At 41.7% G+C, this 19,737-nt stretch overlaps 1 long non-coding RNA gene across 1 annotated transcript; it reads left to right on the forward strand.

The window, feature by feature from the left end:
- Positions 1-17,882: 17,882 nt before the first annotated feature.
- On the forward strand, positions 17,883-19,137 carry LOC130088819 (uncharacterized). The gene is made up of 3 exons (XR_008807502.1): positions 17,883-17,946; positions 18,483-18,550; positions 18,962-19,137. It is a non-coding gene; the product is annotated as an uncharacterized LOC130088819 (long non-coding RNA).
- Positions 19,138-19,737: the final 600 nt, after the last annotated feature.

Genomic DNA, 19,737 nt, shown 5'->3' on the forward strand with positions numbered 1-19,737 from the left:
AAGATTGTAATGTATTATAGCATGAGAGTGAGTAAATGATAATTGTTGGGGTGAACTATCCCTCTAAGGACATTGTGTTTGTCTTTACTTGTGACTGGTGAAGATCAGATGACATTTTATGACCAATTAATGCAGAAAACCAACCAATTCCAAAAGGTTGAGTGTTAACATCTTTCCCCACTGTACTCTCAAATGTGCTTTAAACATTTGTTTGCACATATAACTTATCAGATCTCTATACATATATACACTAATAATATACATACACACACTCAAATCAATTAATTATCTACTCCTTTCCGGCTAACTGGAAAACACACAATCACTTTCTTTTACACACATGCAGCTAAAATTTCTGGTCTTGTCTTAAAGGAGAACACCGGCGCAAAATGAACCTTTGGTCTAATTACACATTGTTACCTAGTCAACCGTTATCTGAGATTTGTTTTCATGATTATCGAATGTAAATAGTTTTATCTCTAAAAACAGTTTAGTCTATAAAGCTAGTATAACGCTAGTATATTGGGCATAGTGTAATGACAAATAAAAATCGCTTGTTAATACCACTAACAAGGCTCAAAATAGCCCCACACTAACACGGTAGCATAATGAGGGTCCCTACCTTCAAACCGAAGCATTGAGAACTTTGTAAGTGTACAGACAGTTTAATAAGAAGATATTTTAAACATAGTCAACTTCGTGTATACAGGCAGAAGCCATCTTTGAAATACAGCCTTTACCAGTCGATCTACGAACGCCGATCCAAGTGCGCTGGTGAGAATGATAAGGTGAGCGCGAACAGCAGGCTTGGATCGGCGTTCGTAGATCGACTGGTAAAGGCTGTATTTCAAAGATGGCTTGTGCCTGTATACGCGAAGTTGACTGTATGTTTAAAATATCTTCTTATTAAACTGTCTGTACACTTACAAAGTTCTCAATACTTCGGTTTGAAGGTAGGGACCCTCATTATGCTACCGTGTTAGTGTGGGGCTATTTTCAGCCTTGTTAGTGGTATTAACAAGCGATTTTTATTTGTCATTACACTATGCCCAATATACTAGCGTTATACTAGCTTTATAGACTAAACTGTTTTTAGAGATAAAACTATTTACATTCGATAATCATGAAAACAAATCTCAGATAACGGTTGACTAGGTAACAATGTGTAATTAGACCAAAGGTTCATTTTGCGCCGGAGTTCTCCTTTAACCCCATAATCTTTGTTAAGATTGTTTATCCTCTATGCTGTAACAAACATACACCCTCATTTGTTCTCTAAGATTAATTAAGTACATTAACATGATAATTTTATGTATCTTTTAAAAGTGTTTGCAGAGTATGTGATCTCTAGTTTTTGCCATGTGCTTTATTTTACCACTAAGATTTTCTTGATTTTCTTTCTTCTCAGACTTGGATTTCCCCTCAGACCAGATGTCAAAAGATGATGTGGGACGCCTTGGCTGTTTTTCGCCTCTTCCTATGTTGGGTTCACTTGATTATGTCCCAGACTTCTTCTCTGGCATGGTGGCTGAGGTTGGCTGTTTTTTTTGTGTTTTTTTTTACCTCTTTGTAAGGTTTCTGTTTTTGGATCCTCTCATTGGAATTTAAAATGTATTTTCTGTGATTGTTTTATTTTTTTTATTTTCTTTAATAATGTTAATGTATTGTTAAAACATGTACCTGTTTTAAATAAATGTCAAAGAATGTACTCTATTTTGTCTTTATTTTTTCCATTGAGTAAAACGTCTGTTTGGAATGTCTGTATACATTATGCTACATATAGGGATGCTAATAGATATCAGACAATAGAGTAAATAGAAAACAGTATTTATATTCTAACTTTTTTATACTGTAGAATTAAAAGCTGGAAACATTGCTGCCAGTACTTTAGCACAGCCGTAAAATTAAAAACTGTAGAATTACGGTAAAGTGCTGGAACCACAGCTGCCAGTATTTTACTGTGAAATTACAGCATTGTTGAAACCGTAAAATTACGGTAAAGGGCTGGAACCACAGCTGCCAGTACTTTACTGTGAAATTACAGCATTGTTGAAACCGTAAAATTACGGTAAAGTGCTGGAACCACAGCTGCCAGTATTTTACTGTGAAATTACAGCATTGTTGAAACTGTAAAATTACGGTAAAGGGCTGGAACCACAGCTGCCAGTACTTTACTGTGAAATTACAGTATTGTTGAAACTGTAAAATTACGGTAAAGGGCTGGAACCACAGCTGCCAGTTCTTTACTGTAAATATACGGGTGAATTTTTTACAGTGTACTGCAACCAAACCTACATAGTATTATCAAAATCAAACTTTTGCACAAAATGGCACACACACTCTCAAGTCCCTGAGAAGTCGTAAATAATAAATAAAATATATTCCTTAGGATAACAATAGGGCCTTCACCCATTCATGGCTTGGGCCCTATTTAAGAAGATAAAAAACAGCCCGTAGAAAACACAATGATGACTAATATATTGTTTTTTATAAAGGTTTCAGATGTTCAGGAATACAAGTGGTGGGCCGATTCGTCAGAGAAGGTCCAGAGTAAGACAAATAACCAGGCCTAGACAATTAACTTTCAAAGTTTCTGTGCTAAAAAGTCCAACCATTACCCATTATAGATCACACAGAGGTGAGTTCACATATGTGAATACCTTTTTTATTATTATTAATTTCTTCTTAATATTTTTATTTCATGCTTTTTGAAATGAAAGGTGATTTTTTTTTTTATACTTCCAGATGCCACTCCACCCTGTCGTGTGGTTGTGCGCCGAGATGCAGATGAGGAAGAATTTAAACAGGCCCTGAGAGTTCAATTTCCTGATCTTACAGATGATTTTGAACTATGTAAAGTTAATAGCCAAAGGCAGATCTTCCCTTTGCAGTTAGAAAGTTTGAGTCCTAATCAGATTCATTCAACTAATGCATTGGGGAGATCTGCCCTTTATATTCGTCTGAAGGTGAGTAAAATATTCAGTACAATACTAAAAATATTCAAAGTATGGTTGTATTTTCCCATAGGCCTTTGCTTGTTAAATCTGAATCATGAGATGAAACTTGTGTGACAAACACTTATAGGATAGTCAGCAAGTTTGGAATCTTAATTTAAGCACAAAAATAAACAAAAAATCCTTCACTTTTATTCTCTCCTCTGTCAATGTGTATGATTATGTCTGTATGATTTTTCCATGCAGCCCACACCACTGAAAACACCTCCACAGGTGGCAGCCATGCAGCCCGCACCACTGAAAGCACCTCCACAGGTGGCAACCATGCTGCCCACACCACTGAAAGCACCTCCACTGGTGGCAGCCATGCAGCCCACACCACTGAAAGCACCTCCACTGGTGGCAGCCATGCAGCCCACACCTCCACAGGTGGCAGCCATGCAGCCCACACCACTGAAAGCACCTCCACTGGTGGCAGCCATGCAGCCCACACCTCCACTGGTGGCAGCCATGCAGCCCACACCACTGAAAGCACCTCCAGAGGTGGCAGCCATGCAGCCCACACCACTGAAAGCACCTCCAGAGGTGGCAGCCATGCAGCCCACACCTCCACTGGTGGCAGCCATGCAGCCCACACCTCCACAGGTGGCAGCCATGCAGCCCACACCACTGAAAGCACCTCCAGAGGTGGCAGCCATGCAGCCCACACCACTGAAAGCACCTCCACTGGTGGCAGCCATGCAGCCCACACCTCCACAGGTGGCAGCCATGCAGCCCACACCACTGAAAGCACCTCCAGAGGTGGCAGCCATGCAGCCCACACCACTGAAAGCACCTCCACTGGTGGCAGCCATGCAGCCCACACCACTGAAAGCACCTCCACTGGTGGCAGCCATGCAGCCCACACCTCCACAGGTGGCAGCCATGCAGCCCACACCACTGAAAGCACCTTCACAGGTGGCAGCCATGCAGCCCGCACCACTGAAAGCACCTCCACAGGTGGCAGCCATGCAGCCCACGCCAACGCCCACGCGAACACAATCCCAGAGTAAGTACACCCCAGCTGTATATATGCTAGTTTCATGATTATAAGTGTTTTTAAATGCAAGATGCCATTTCAAGACATGTTTTATGTATTGCTGAAATTCTGAAGATGTATTTTATTTTCTAAATTGTTAAAATGTTGAGTAAAATATGCTAATTATAAATATATTTTTCAATTTTGTACCTATTTTGTAACAATTAGAGAGGACTTCTATATAGACTCATCAGGATCTGACATTGAAGAAGTAACCCTGGCTTCTTCGGTCAGGAGTAATAGTCCAATCGTATGTATATCTATCCATCTATCCTTCAATCTAACACTCACACATATTCACACTTACACACCTGAAGTCAATTTAGTGACTGCAATAGGCTCTATGCACGATCGCTTCCGCGTTTTGTCTCACCCCGCCCAGTTACATCCGGTGCTGCGTCGGAAGCCTAAAGTTTTGCTGCTAGTACACTCTGCTATAGATTGTGCTATGCGGAAGTAAATACGCTGGTTGAGATTCTACCGGAAATACGTCAGCAGCGTTCGTGCATAGAGCCAATTCTCCTAATCTGCATGTCTTTGGATGGTGGCTGCAGTGAGAGAGGGGGAATGGCCACTGCCAGCGGCTAGACCGGCAAAAGCCAGTGTGTGCTTATTTTACCGATATAAGTCTGTAAGTCTGTCTGTCTGTATGTAAGTCTGTCTATCTGTCTGTATGTATGTAAGTATGTCTGTCTGTCTGTCTGTCTGTCTGTATGTAAGTCTGTCTGTCTTTCTGTATGTATGCATGTATGTCTATCTGTCTGTCTGTATGTAAGTTTGTCTATCTGTCTGTCTGTCTGTATGTATGTATGTCTATCTGTCTGTCTGTCTGTATGTATGTATGTCTATCTGTCTGTCTGTCTGTATGTATGTATGTCTATCTGTCTGTCTGTATGTCTGTCTGTCTGTCTGTCTGTCTGTATGTCTGTCTATCTGTATGTCTGTCTGTCTGTCTGTCTGTCTCTGTCTGTCTGTCTGTCTATCTGTATGTCTGTCTGTCTGTCTGTCTGTCTGTCTGTCTATCTGTCTGTCTGTATGTATGTCTGTAAGTCTGTCTATCTGTCTGTCTGTCTGTAAGTCTGTCTGTCTGTCTGTATGTATGTCTCTAAGTCTGTCTGTATGAAAGTCTGTCTATCTGTCTCTCTGTATGTATGTATGTATGTATGTATGTCTGTAAGTCTGTCTATCTGTCTGTCTGTCTGTATGTATGTATGTCTGTCTGTAAGTCTGTCTATCTATCTGTCTGTCTGTCTGTATGTATGTATATAAGTCTGTCTATCTGTCTGTATGTATGTATGTCTGTCTGTCTGTCTGTATGTCTGTCCCTGTCTGTATGTCTGTATGTATGTCTGTCTGTCGGTCTGTCTGTCTGTCTGTCTCTGTCTGTATGTATGTCGGTCTGTCTGTCTGTCTGTCTGTCTCTGTCTGTCTGTCTGTCTCTGTCTGTCTGTATGTCTGTCTGTCTGTCTGTCTATCTGTATGTCTGTCTGTCTGTCTGTCTGTCTGTCTGTCTATCTACCTGTCTGTCTGTATGTATGTCTGTAAGTCTGTCTATCTGTCTGTCTGTCTGTAAGTCTGTCTGTCTGTCTGTATGTATGTCTGTAAGTCTGTCTATCTGTCTGTCTGTCTGTCTGTATGTATGTATGTCTGTAAGTCTGTCTATCTGTCTGTTTATCTGTCTGTCTGTCTGTCTGTATGTATGTCTGTCTGTAAGTCTGTCTATCTGTCTGTCTGTCTGTATGTATGTATATAAGTCTGTCTATCTGTCTGTATGTATGTATGTCTGTCTGTCTGTCTGTCTGTATGTATGTATGTATGTCTGTCTGTATGTCTGTATATAAGTCTGTCTATCTGTCTGTCTGTCTGTATGTAAGTTTGTCTATCTGTCTGTCTGTATGTCTATCTGTCTGTCTGTATGTATGTATGTCTGTAAGTCTGTCTGTCTGTATGTAAGTCTGTCTATTTGTCTGTCTGTATGTAAGTTTGTCTATCTGTCTGTCTGTCTGTATGTATGTATGTCTGTCTATCTGTCTGTCTGTCTGTCTGTCTGTCTGTCTGTATGTAAGTTTGTCTATCTGTCTGTCTGTCTGTATGTATGTATGTCTGTAAGTCTGTCTGTATGTAAGTCTGTCTGTCTGTCTGTCTGTCTGTCTGTCTGTATGTATGTCTATCTGTCTGTCTGTGTGTAAGTATGTCTGTCTGTCTGTATGTATGTATGTAAGTCTGTCTATCTGTCTGTCTGTATGTCTGTCTCTATGTCTGTCTGTCTTGTCTGTATGTATGTATGCATGTATGTAAGTCTGTCTGTCTGTCTGTCTGTCTGTCTGTATATCTGTCTGTCTCTGTCTGTCTGTATGTCTGTCTGTCTGTATGTATGTCTGTCTGTATGTATGTATGTATGTCTGTCTGTATGTATGTCTGTCTATCTGTATGTCTGTCTGTCTGTCTGTATGTCTGTCTGTCTCTGTCTGTCTGTCTGTCTCTGTCTGTCTGTCTGTATGTCTGTCTGTCTGTCTGTCTGTCTGTCTGTCTGTCTGTATGTCTGTCTGTCTGTCTGTATGTCTGTCTCTGTCTGTCTGTGTTTATCTGTATGTCTGTCTGTCTGTCTGTTTGTATGTATGTCTGTCTGTCTTTCTCTGTCTGTCTGTGTTTATCTGTATGTCTGTCTGTCTGTCTGTCTGTCTGTTTGTATGTATGTCTGTCTGTCTGTCTCTGTCTGTCTGTGTTTATCTGTATGTCTGTCTGTCTGTCAATTCAATTCAATTCAATTCAATTCAAATTGCTTTATTGGCATGACTGTACATATTACAATATTGCCAAAGCTTGTAACACATAGTATAATAATAAAGACATAAAGAATAATAAAGTATTATAACAACTTAAATTCAAATGTACAAATTAAATTAATTGCACAAATTAACAAAGTAACAGGTTATAATTTCTGTGAACATTTGATACCACAGTGTTTTAACATATATATACACACACACACATTACTGAGGGTCACTGTGGTGGACATTAGGGAAACATACTGAGGTCAGTCTCACACACATACACACATTTACCTGCTGTCTCTCAGGCTGTGGCACACACACACGTATCTGGCAGCCAGTGTTGCGGTCTGTCCCTCTCCTAGTAAGATCTTTATCTGTTCTACTTCAGTCATGGCTGTAAAGTTCTGTATTATGTTATTAAGTTTGTTAAAGTAGAGGTCTCTGACTGAGCTGTATCTGTGACAGTGAAGGAGGAAGTGTGTCTCTGTCTCGATCTCTCCTGTCCTACACTGAACACACACCCTTTGCTCTCGGGGTAACCAGCTCTTTCTGTGTCTGCCGGTCTCGATGGCTAGACTGTGTTCACTCAGCCTGTACTTGCTCAGGATCCGTCTCTGCTTTGTGTCTCTCACACTCTGGAGATATTCTTCCAATACATAATTTGATTTCAGATTTCTATAGAATTGTAATTTACTTTGTGTTTTGGTTTCCTGATCCCCAGCAAACACGTGTATGTGGGGCCCACATGGGTTACACATGGGCTACGTGGGTACAGAGTGGGCATGGGCTCAAAATGGGCATCTTATCTGGGGCCCACTTGGGTCAACTAAGTAGGTCCAACATGGGCAAACCCAGGTGGGCTCCCCATATGGGACCTAGTTGGTTCACTAATGGGAAATTGAGTACATGGGTTGAAAATGGGCTACAAGGGGACTAATTCAGTTTACCAAGACAAGTGCAAAAAGTCAATCCCAAAGATTGATTACACTGCACCTTTGAAAAAAAAATTATTGTTATTTTGACACTTTAACATGTGACTTTAATCTATTAAAAATCTATAAATGCCAACACAATTGCAATTGTACCCAATTTTTGCAAATTAAAAGGACCAAGAAACTTCGGATACAGAGAAAAAAAGAAAAGAAAAAAAAAAGACTTGAAAGTGTACAAATCTTTGGCAGGATGGATCTCGCGAGATTTCATTTAGCAATTCCCATCCCCCACTCCACGCCCTGAACCGCGCGGACGCCATTGCACTCTCACTCATTCTGCTGTAATTTTCGGGAGGAGATTCTTGCTGTATTCAAGGTAAGAACTACAATCTTTTAAAAACTGAAATGTTAATTAAAATACATTGTTTTCAAAACATAATGTTAACCAAAAGCTTATTGTCACGTTCGAATTTCAGTTAGAATTTCGAGTTCCCTCAGATCGCGCCATTTTCCCTTATTTCTGGCGCTCTGCACGCTATTATAGCAAGTAATATTCTTAGTTTCTTATAATTGTTAAAGGTCAACTCTCCCAAAAAATGCAACCTATGGCCTTTTTGTGAATCTACCCGAGGCAAACATTTGTTTAAAAGCATAATTATGATGGAAACGCCAGTATTAAGATTGACCGTATTTTAGCTGTTGTTGTTTCCGGCCGCCGGTTTCTTGTCAGTCAAAAATAGTCGAAAAAATACTATTTGAACTGTGTATTATTACAAGTTGATTGGAGTTGAGACTCCAGCTTAAAAATTGTACCACTGTTTTACAATATAAATCCCACAATGGCAGCAGTTTCTTAATTTTTATAAGATGTGCACATTAAACACCCAAAATGAAAGCAGGACTTATTAATATTTCGAATTTAATTAACGTTACCCGACAAGCCTGTTTAATCTGTCTGCTACCGTCTATATTGTGATCACAGAACAGCGTCATACAGCGATCATTTTAGCTTTTAGATTCTAAAAGTGTGCACATTCAATAAAATATTTAGGCTACATTCTTGATGTTTAATTTTAAATAAATCTTAAATAAATGTCTATTTTGTCACACAACAACTAGTTTTCACTGAATTATGAGATCTGAGAAGCTTTAACACCATCTCGGCAACCCTTTGGATTCCTGTGCTATTTTTTCCTTTCTTTATTTAGTGCTAATTCAAAAACAACTGCACAAAAGATACCCAATATAGTTACACTTTAGAATACTGTTTCAAATAATTAGTAATTCCTTTTGATGGATTTGGTAACAAACATGTACAGTATTTTAAACGTTTACAGGGGTAAGTCGTGATTTTATTGCCTTCTGAATCCATAATGTCAGTGTATTGTATTGCATGTATTGTGTATCTATCTAGTGTATGACTCGATACACAATACACACAATAGATTACTACTTCTGATGTAAAATAGCCATCGATTAACCTGCACGATTTGGGAGGAAATGTAATTGCGATTATTCAGGTTAATTTTTTGTGTTGTCTCCCCCATAATGATAATGTTGTTTTCCCTAGGTTGGCATGGTGGACTCACTCTCGCTGTTATCCAAGGTAAATTATCAACACTATCACCCCTTACATGTGTTTTATTTAACTAAATACATCATAATCAGCTAAAAAGCATGCGCAGGTCACTTTACTTCCTGAACAAGTGCGTACCCGAGTCCGTGTTGCTTTCACATTCACGCGAACCGCAGCACGGATCGAGTGCAACCGAACTCAGAGTGCCTCCTCCAGGCAGTCTCGGGTTCGGTACCCCAGTGCGCACCCGGGTCCGCATGACAGCGTTCACATTAGCGATTTTTCATGCAAACAGTGCTCCGTTCCGAACTAAACTGCCAGTGTGAAAGCACCCTAGACTTTTCAAGTAAGCCAACTGAAGTAGCCTACTGTACACGTTAGCGCCTATTTGTTTACGCTAGTAACTGCTAGCTAGGAATTCGCAGGCTAAGTGACTGAGGGTGCTTTCACACTGGCAGTTTAGTTCGGTAACTAACTAACATTAGCCCAGTGCATAACAACAATCGTTGATTGCTGAACAGAAATCGTGTCAGATGTGGAGTGAAAAATGTCAAGGTGGAGATAACTGCTTTGCTGCAAGGGCTCAAATATGGAATTTAATCTCACTCTAATGCTCTTTTATGTATTTTTCAGGAGGCGTGAAAAAAAATGCCCTTACAAACCAAATTGTCAGAAGAGACGCAGAAAAGGCAGTGTCAAAGTGGCTAATCGGTGCCAGGGACAGGGGCGAGGGCACATGGTGGAGAGCAAGATGGGTAAAAGTCTTAAGATATGCTTGTTTTTATATGGAAATACAAACTTTAAAAAGACAAGAATGATTGTAGCCAAAAGATATTGAATCAGGGGTTTTCAAACTTGTCCTGGGAACCCTCAGCACTGCACACCCACTTCAGATCTAGCAGTTTCTACTAATGAGCTAATGTGATGAATCAGGTGTATTAGATGTGGGAGACATACAAAGTCTGCGTCCGAAAACTTAGGCAGCTGACTCATTGCCTTGCTGCCTTATCAGGCAATGTCTTAGCAGGCAGCGTTTACACACTAAGGTGCCTCACAAAACTGATTTTAGACAGACTTATGAGGCAGCATAATGATTTAACAACAAAGTGAACATTTAATGACTTGAATATTGAAATTACTTCAAAAGGTAAAAATGGGTCAAAATGTACATTTTGTGCATTCAATATGTGCAGATGGTGTTCCAGGACAGGTTTGCAAACCCCCTTATCTTGATAAACTTGATGTGGGGCACCAAAAGGCTAACCTGACGCATCTGTTTGAACTGTGAAAAGGAATTTAAAAAAGTGGCATAATGGTTGATTCATTCATTTATTTTCTCTTTTCAAAGGACCGTTGGGAGAGCGACGACAGAGGAGTGAGAAGCTGTTTTGGAAATTGTCAGGAGCTTTAACTTTTTTTATAGTTAACATTTTGATACTTGTGTTTTATAAAGTTGTAAATGTGCAATGTTCTAATAGTCATGTTAAAATTGTTATTATAACTTGCTTAATAAAGTAAAGCATGAACTACTGCTTCTGTTCATTGAATACCTTTAACATTTTAGTGTAGTTTAGTGGATTACATGTAATGTTTGTATTTAGGGGTTTACTGTAAAATAAGGTAACCCAAACAAACAAATATAGTAGCCCATATATATACCTGTTGTGGCCCATAAGAGCCCTAGATAAGACCTATCTGGGTCCCATCATCAACCCATGTGGGCAGACTCCTGTAGGCCCTAAATGGGAGCTACCTAGGTTACCCATATGGAGCCCATCAAGATCCCATCATCAACCCATCTGGGCTAACCCATGTGGGGCCTCCATGGAAACTGAGGACAAAATTACCTGGGTCCCAGTTGGGTAGCCCAGGTGGGCCCCAGATATCAGCCCAAGTACAACCCCTTTGGGCCCCACATGGGTGTGTTGGCTCCAAATATGTATTTTTAGACTGTTTGATAATTTGGTTTATTCTGATGTGTGTGTGAGAGGCAGTGCTGGCCTGAGACTGGTTAGTGTTAGTCGGGTTAGTCGGGTTAGTGAGTCTCAGGACCAGCTGGGTTTGTAATGCTTTAAAATGTAGCGATTCTGTGGGACTTGATTTTAGATGCATCCAGAATTTGAGGGATCTTTTTTGCATATTAATAATCAATGGGAATCGGCCTAATTCTGCCCTACATGCATTATTGGGTGTTTTTCTTTGTAGTTTTAGTATCATTTTGCAGAATTCTGTGTGTAGGGCTTCTGTTGGATGTCTGTCCCATCTAGTGTAGCTCTGATCACTGAGTGGACCCCAAACCTCACTTCCATACAGCGCAATGGGCTGGATTACACTATCAAAGATTTTACACCAGATTGGAATCGGTAATTCAGTGTTTTGGAATTTCTTCTTAATGGCGTATAGAGCTCTTCGAGCTTTATCTTTGAGAGCATTCACTGCCATACTGAAACTCCCCGATGCAGTGATGACCAGGCCGAGGTAAGTGTACTGCATCGTGTGCTCTAGGCCGGTGCTGCCTAGACTGAACTGGTATCTGTGTTCCTGACATCTGGGCTTCTTCTGAAAGACCATAATGTTGGTCTTTGTGAGGTTGACTGCCAGGGTCTGTCTGTCTATCTGTCTGTATGTATGTATGTCTGTCTGTCTGTCTGTCTGTCTGTATGTCTGTCTGTCTGTCTGTCTGTCTGTCTGTCTGTATGTCTGTCTGTCTGTCTCTGTCTCTGTCTGTATGTCTGTCTGTCTGTCTGTCTATCTGTCTGTCTGTATGTATGTCTGTAAGTCTGTCTATCTGTCTGTCTGTCTGTCTGTCTGTAAGTCTGTCTGTCTGTATGTATGTCTGTAAGTCTGTCTGTATGTAAGTCTGTCTATCTGTCTGTCTGTCTGTATGTATGTATGTATGTATGTCTGTAAATCTGTCTATCTGTCTGTCTATCTGTCTGTCTGTATGTATGTCTGTAAGTCTGTCTATCTGTCTGTCTGTATGTATGTATATAAGTCTGTCTATCTGTCTGTATGTATGTATGTCTGTCTGTCTGTCTGTCTGTCTGTATGTAAGTTTGTCTATCTGTCTGTCTGTATGTATGTATGTCTATCTGTCTGTCTGTATGTATGTATGTCTGTAAGTCTGTCTGTCTGTAAGTCTGTCTATCAGACAGTCTGTCTTACATACATACATACAGACAGACAGATAGACAGACATACATACATACAGACAGACAGACAGACAGACAGATAGACAAACTTACATACAGACAGACAGTCTGTATGTAAGTTTGTCTATCTGCCTGTCTGTCTGTATGTATGTATGTCTGTCTATCTGTCTGTCTGTATGTATGTATGTAAGTCTGTCTATCTGTCTGTATGTATGTTTGTCTGTCTGTCTGTCTGTATGTCTGTCTGTCTGTCTGTCTGTACCCTTGTGAAAAAGAAGTGTGCTTAATTGTATTGAAAGCGTACTTTTTGTGTGCTTAAACTCATAAAAGTATACTTTTTGAAAAGTGTACTTGCAGATAATATTATATAATTAAAATTAAAGACCACTTAAGTGTACTTAAAGGGAATACACTTTAATGACAATATTTATTAACTCACTTAAGTGCACTTTTACAAATGCACTTTGTAATAATATCTAATTAAGTTTAACTTAAAGTAAGTACACTTTCATTACAATATTTATAAACACACTTAAGTGCACTTTTAAAAATGCACTTTGTAATAATATGTAATTAAGTTTAACTTAAAGTAAGTACACTTTCATGACAATATTTCTAAACACACTATAGTGTACTTTTTAAAAATGCACTTTGTAATAATGTCTAATTAAGTTTTACTTAAAGAAAGTACACTTTCATGATCATATTTCTAAACACACTTAAGTGCACTTTTACAAATGCACTTTGTAATAATATCTAATTAAGCTTAACTTAAAGTAAGTACACTTTCATCACAATATTTCTAAACACACTTAAGTGCATGTTTTAAAAAAAATCACTTTTTAATTGTGTCTAAGTTTTACTTAAACATACATGTTAAATAATTATGAATTTATAGTGTTTTAAAGTTATTAAAGTTATAAGTTATTAAATGAAATTTATTTAGATGTATTGACTAATCCAGTGGTTTTCAAACCTGTCCTGGAGGACCCCCAACACTGCACGTTTTCTTTGTCTCCCGAATCAAACACAACTGATTCAACTCATCAGCTCATTAACCCATGTGATAATGAGCTGATGAGTTGAATCAGGTGTGTTTGATTAGGGAGACAAAGAAAACGTGCAGTGTTGGGGGTCCTCCAGGACAGGTTTGAAAACCACTGGACTAATATACTAAATAAAATAATATTTTTAATGGAAAACATGGAAAGTAATTCACTTTAATTTCAACTCAAGTGTGTTGTCCAAAAATAATTTGTTCATGTATTTTAAATGTGTTTAGTCTATAATATATACTGTGTGCATTAATGCACTTGGAATGTATTTTTCCAATAAATTTGCAATACAGTATAATCCAGGACAACCTATTGTTGACATTTTTGTCAGTTTTCTACATAATATTTGACAATAAAATTTAATTTATGAGAGGAGTCTTAGCAGTAATGTGTTGTACTTTACATCTGTGAACAGAATACTTTCAATATCATTATGTTGTTCTAAGTCAATTAAACACATTTAATTGCAATCTACACTACATTGAACAAAAATATTGACTTTTAGTTAGATGAAAGAGTAAAGTTTTGTGAACTTACAGAGTCTAACAACACAATTGAGTTTGAACAACTTCAACTTAAACAGAAAAGCTAAAATGAAAATATACTCTATACGAACATGGTGTTTAATGAGCATGCGCCAGAAATACTACGTCATGATGACGCACTACTTCACTAGAGTTTGAAAAATGCGCTGTTCTCTTACGAGAGGTTCTCTCGTATTGCGTAAGCTAGCTTACGCTGCGGGAAAGATTCATCTTTTCTGAGAAATTGAAGCCAAAAATGATCCTATAATTTTGTATCCATTGTCAACGCAGTTCAGCTGCAGCAGAGCATGAGCAGGCTAGCTAGCAGCTCATTGGCTCGCTCACAGGGAACTGCTTAAGCCTATGAGGAGACACGAATGAACTCTCGGCCAATGAGAGTCTGACCTGCTCTCATTGCGTCAGAGCCCGCCGAAACGGGCGTGGCCAGAGAGTATAAATTCGCCTCTCAGGCTGCAAACTCTGATTTTCATCTCTTCAGCGAGGCTACACGCATCTGCTGATCCTGAGAGAAGCCGCCGTCGTGGAAAAGGCACCTTCTAGCGAGCATCTGGGAGACTGAGGAAGCCGGCCGTCTTCGCCACCTTCAGCCGTCCTGCAAGCTAGCGCCATCCGACGGATTCATATCCTTTTACCAAAAAGCTTCTTGTTTTTGTGTGTGTGTATCTAAAAGAGCCGAGCGTCTTTGTAAAGATGTCTCGTTTTTCCTCCTGCGGTTCTTGCCGCGCTCCCCTCGAGACTGGAGACCGCCACGTCATCTGCGCTCTCTGCCTCGGATTGGAGCACGCCGAGCTCGCCCTCGCCGATGGCGGCTGCGATCTCTGCGAGGAGGACAATGGGGACCATGTAGCCATTCACCCCTTAGCGTTACGCTTCAAAGCGTGGGAAGCTATTCCGGGAATTTCCCAGTGGGTGCTAAACACAATAAGGCTAGGCTATCGCTTACAGTTTCACCGCCGCCCTCCACGTTTCCGAGCGCGGCTAGAAACTATTGTGAACCCAGAAGCAGTGACTCTGCTCCGTTCAGAGATAGCAAAACTATTGTGCAAAAGGGCTATAGAGAGAGTTCCTCTGTCTATGAGCGAGTCGGGGTTTTACGGCCGTTATTTTCTGGTTCCAAAGAAAGACGGCGGCCTCAGACCAATCTTAGACCTCAGATTTCTGAACAAAGTTCTCATGAAGAGACCGTTCAAAATGCTCACTATCAGAAAACTCCTCGCGCATGTGCGCCAGGGGGACTGGTTCATTTCACTAGATCTGAAAGATGCTTACTTTCAGATTCAGATAAATCCCCTTCACAGGCCATTCTTACGTTTCGCCTTCGAAGGCCAGGTTTATCAATACACCGTCCTTCCGTTCGGCCTGTCCCTAGCACCCCGCACGTTTACGAAGTGCATGGATGCGGCGCTCGCCCCCCTGCGGAGTCAGGGGCTGCGAATACTGAACTATTTGGACGACTGGCTGATTTTGGCACAATCACAGAGAGAGCTACTGTCTCATCGTACAGATCTCCTCGACCATCTGAAAAGTTTGGGCCTCTCTGTCAACTGGACAAAGAGCGCACTTCATCCCAGTCAGACTATCTCCTTCTTGGGTATAGAGCTAGACTCGGTCTCGATGACGGCTCGTCTGTCTACACAGCGCGCGCGCCGTGTTCAGCGTCTCGCCGCATCCTTTCAGATGAACAGACTCACACCTCTGAAAACTTTTCAGAAGGCGCTGGGTTACATGGCCTCAGCCTCCGCAGTGCTCCAGCTGGGGTTACTGCGCATGCGCCCGCTTCAGTTCTGGTTGAAGAGCCGTGTGTCTCACCGCGCGTGGACCACGGGCCACCAGCTGATAAAGGTAACGCAGACCTGTATCACAGCTCTGCAGCCATGGACCATGACAGAATGGTTTCAGCGGGGCGTTTCCATGGGGACCTTTTCTCGCCGAAAAGTCATTTCGACAGACGCATCCAACACGGGTTGGGGTGCGGTCTGCGAGGGCTCACCGGCCTTCGGCCCCTGGTCAACTCAGGAGAGTCTCCTCCACATAAACTGTTTGGAGATGCTGGAGGTCGAGAACGCGCTCACGCGCTTTCTGCCGCGCATTCACGGTCACCATGTGCTGATCCGTTCGGACAATATGGCCATGGTCTCCTATCTAAACCGTCAGGGCGGAGTCAGATCCAGAAATCTCTTCCGGCTGACAGAACGCATCTTAGTTTGGTCTCAGTGTCACCTGCTCTCGCTCAGAGCGACGCACGTGCCGGGCCATCTGAACGACGGTCCAGACAGTCTGTCCAGGAACCCCATTCCCCCCGGGGAATGGTCCCTGCACACTCTTACAGTCCAAAAGCTGTGGCGAATATTCGGCAGAGCAGAGGTGGACCTCTTCGCCTCAGAAGAAAACACCCACTGCCCAAAATTTTTCTCAAAAGGCGAGGACGCGCTAGCCCAGACCTGGCCCAGCCGCCCGCTTTATGCATTCCCTCCGGTTTCTCTGCTACCGCAGGTGCTTCAGAGAATCAGGGAAACACGCCACTCGGTGCTCCTCATAGCCCCGCGTTGGGAGGGTCAGACTTGGTTTCCGGAGCTCACTCAGCTGTCACAGACAGCCCCGTGGCCCATTCCAGTCAGAACAGATCTCCTCTCCCAAGCTCGCGGCACGATATCCAGGCTTTGCCTGCATCCGATAGCGAATCTGACTCTAATCTCCTGTGTCCGGTCAGGGCCCTGAGATTATACTTTACTCGCACTGCTCTGGTCAGACGAGCTGAGCAGCTTTTTGTTTCGTTCGGTGGGCGCACCAAGGGGTTGGCCGCCTCGAAACAGACTCTGTCCAGATGGATAGTTGATGCCATTGCAGCCGCATACGCGTCAAAAGACCTGCCATGCCCTCTGGGCATCAGGGCCCATTCCACTAGAGGCATGGCCTCATCGTGGGCGTGGTCCAGCGGAATTTCCATTCATGATATTTGTGTGGCAGCGGGATGGGCTTCCCCCTCCACCTTTGTCAGATTTTACAATCTGGAAGTTCCCGCCTTGCAGGCTAAACTACTAGCAGTCTAGTATGTTACAGCTCTTCTGGTTGAGCTGCACTATAGGGAGTTATTCACTCAGACCGGTTTCGCTCTGTCCCTCCTTATCACGTGCTTATGTACTTCACAATCCCCGGCCCGCTCTGCTGGCCTTTGTCACATGTACATATATTATTCCCACTCATAAGGGTTCCCCGGGGTCCCCCCTGGGACTCATAGTGGATGCTTAGCACGCACGGCGTTGACCAGGTGTTCCCGCAGCGTAAGCTAGCTTACGCAATACGAGAGAACCTCTCGTAAGAGAACGAATCGGTTACCTAACGTAACCTCGGTTCTCTCTAGATGAGGGAACGAGTATTGCGTTCCTGGCCGTGCTTGTGCTACTAGCGTTCTCTCTTCATTCTATGAAAACCAGAGTTTGCAGCCTGAGAGGCGAATTTATACTCTCTGGCCACGCCCGTTTCGGCGGGCTCTGACGCAATGAGAGCAGGTCAGACTCTCATTGGCCGAGAGTTCATTCGTGTCTCCTCATAGGCTTAAGCAGTTCCCTGTGAGCGAGCCAATGAGCTGCTAGCTAGCCTGCTCATGCTCTGCTGCAGCTGAACTGCGTTGACAATGGATACAAAATTATAGGATCATTTTTGGCTTCAATTTCTCAGAAAAGATGAATCTTTCCCGCACCGTAAGCTAGCTTACGCAATACTCGTTCCCTCATCTAGAGAGAACCGAGGTTACGTTAGGTAACCGATTCGTTATGTTTCTGTAATGGCGGTGCATGAGGAAACTGAAGCTTCCCAAACAAAAGGAGCGCCACGTTTGGCTGTTTGCAGATGAGATGTTATACTGCAAATAATCAGTCAAGTAAGTATATCTTGATGCTTTCTTTATTGAATTTTTTTTCACCGCAGTTGATATTGCGATTAAGAGTGCTTTTTAATCGCAGATAGTAAAGTTATACGCAATAGATTCGGGAAGTAAATTAATCATGTTTCCACTAATTTATCTATGATTGCATTCTAATAATGTCTTACATCGTAATGTGCTCGCGTGTGTGGGCGTGTTCGAGGAATTTGTCTACTGAAATGTGTTTTTTATATATATATTTTTTCATTTATTTATTTTAAACCGACTTTTTAAAATAATTTAAAACAAACTAAATGACTTAAAGTTAAATTTGCATGCTGAATGCTGATCCAATTGTAACTCTCGAAGTCATTTATATTAATTAATCTTAACCACCATAACGTTACATATTTAATATATCACCCACCTCTAGAAATAATGCTTGTAATGTATTTAATTTCGTTTTGCATTTGAAGAGAGAGTTGTTCAGTTACTATTTGTTTTGGAATATGTAATATTTTTGTGCTTATCTGGATTAAACATTCATTTTGCAGGATCAGTTCACATTTGTTATTGGAGATACAGGGCAAGCGGTGTGGAATCACAGACCTGTATTGATGAGGTGATGTTACAAGATTTATTATGAATTTTTGCCCAGCCAGCACACCAAGCTAAAACACTGCTATCAAGTCACCAAGTATCCCTATAGCTTTTAATGCTTTGTATCTTTTCCATTTGCAAGTTATAGATTCCCACCTGTGCATTTACAAATGCCCCTATAATCATCATATATTTTACAGGTAACAAACCAAATGAAAAAGGCTGCCGCATTACTGTGTCAACCGTGGTAAATACAGGAACATCCTTCATGAAGATACGTGCGGCAAGCTTAAAATTCAAGATTACCTTTTTCAATTTGCATGGGTCTTGGGTTTGCATGGGTCATTAACCTATATGTGTGTAATTGATAAAGTTATGTTTAATTCCTTGTAAAGTAGCTAAATAAATGTTCTCTATTTTTAATAACTTTAAGCCCAGTGTCAGTGAAGATGGCGTGGTCAGTGCAATCCTGGTGTTTGTGGGAAATAGAGGAACCTTGCCCAGCTTTCTACTTCGGTGTGACCCTGATGAGGTAATTCATCACATCAACAGTTAGCAGTCAAAAGTTTACGTACACCTTGCAGAATAAACTGCTTCATCAGGGTAGTACTAAATAAAAACAGAACATATACATTTTTGTGTTCCCTCTTATTGCTAAAATTACTAACATTGTGCAGATACGTCTCGGGTTACGTCTGTAACCCTCGTTCCCTGAGAAGGGAACGAACGCTGCGTCGAAATCGACACTACGGGGAATGCCCTTAGCATGACGCGTCTGAAGCCTGAATCCAACTAGTCCAATCCTGATTGGTGCTGCGTGATGACGTCAACCGTGACGTCATATGTGACGGTGAGCGGAACTATAAAAGGGGCGCCGGAACCCGGAAGCAGTAGCTTTAAACAGTCCGAAGCAAGTCGTCTCCAGGGGCGCGAAGAGTGTGGCCGAGGGACGCAGCGTTCGTTCCCTTCTCAGGGAACGAGGGTTACAGACGTAACCCGAGACGTTCCCTTCCGAGGGAACTTCCGCTGCGTCGAAATCGACACTACGGGGAACGAAATGCCCACTGCGCCACACTAAGAGAGTACGCCCTGGTGTGAAGCAATCTGGCACACTCAAGACGAGAGAACCCGTGAACCCGGTGTAGAGGGCAGATCCAGACTGTAATGTCTTATAAAAGTGTGAGGGGAGGCCCAGCCTGCGGCATCACA

Source organism: Rhinichthys klamathensis, unplaced genomic scaffold (assembly GCF_029890125.1).
Source record: "Rhinichthys klamathensis goyatoka isolate OS25496 unplaced genomic scaffold, OSU_Roscu_1.1 h1tg000123l_1, whole genome shotgun sequence".
Classification (NCBI taxonomy): Eukaryota; Metazoa; Chordata; class Actinopteri; order Cypriniformes; family Leuciscidae; genus Rhinichthys; species Rhinichthys klamathensis.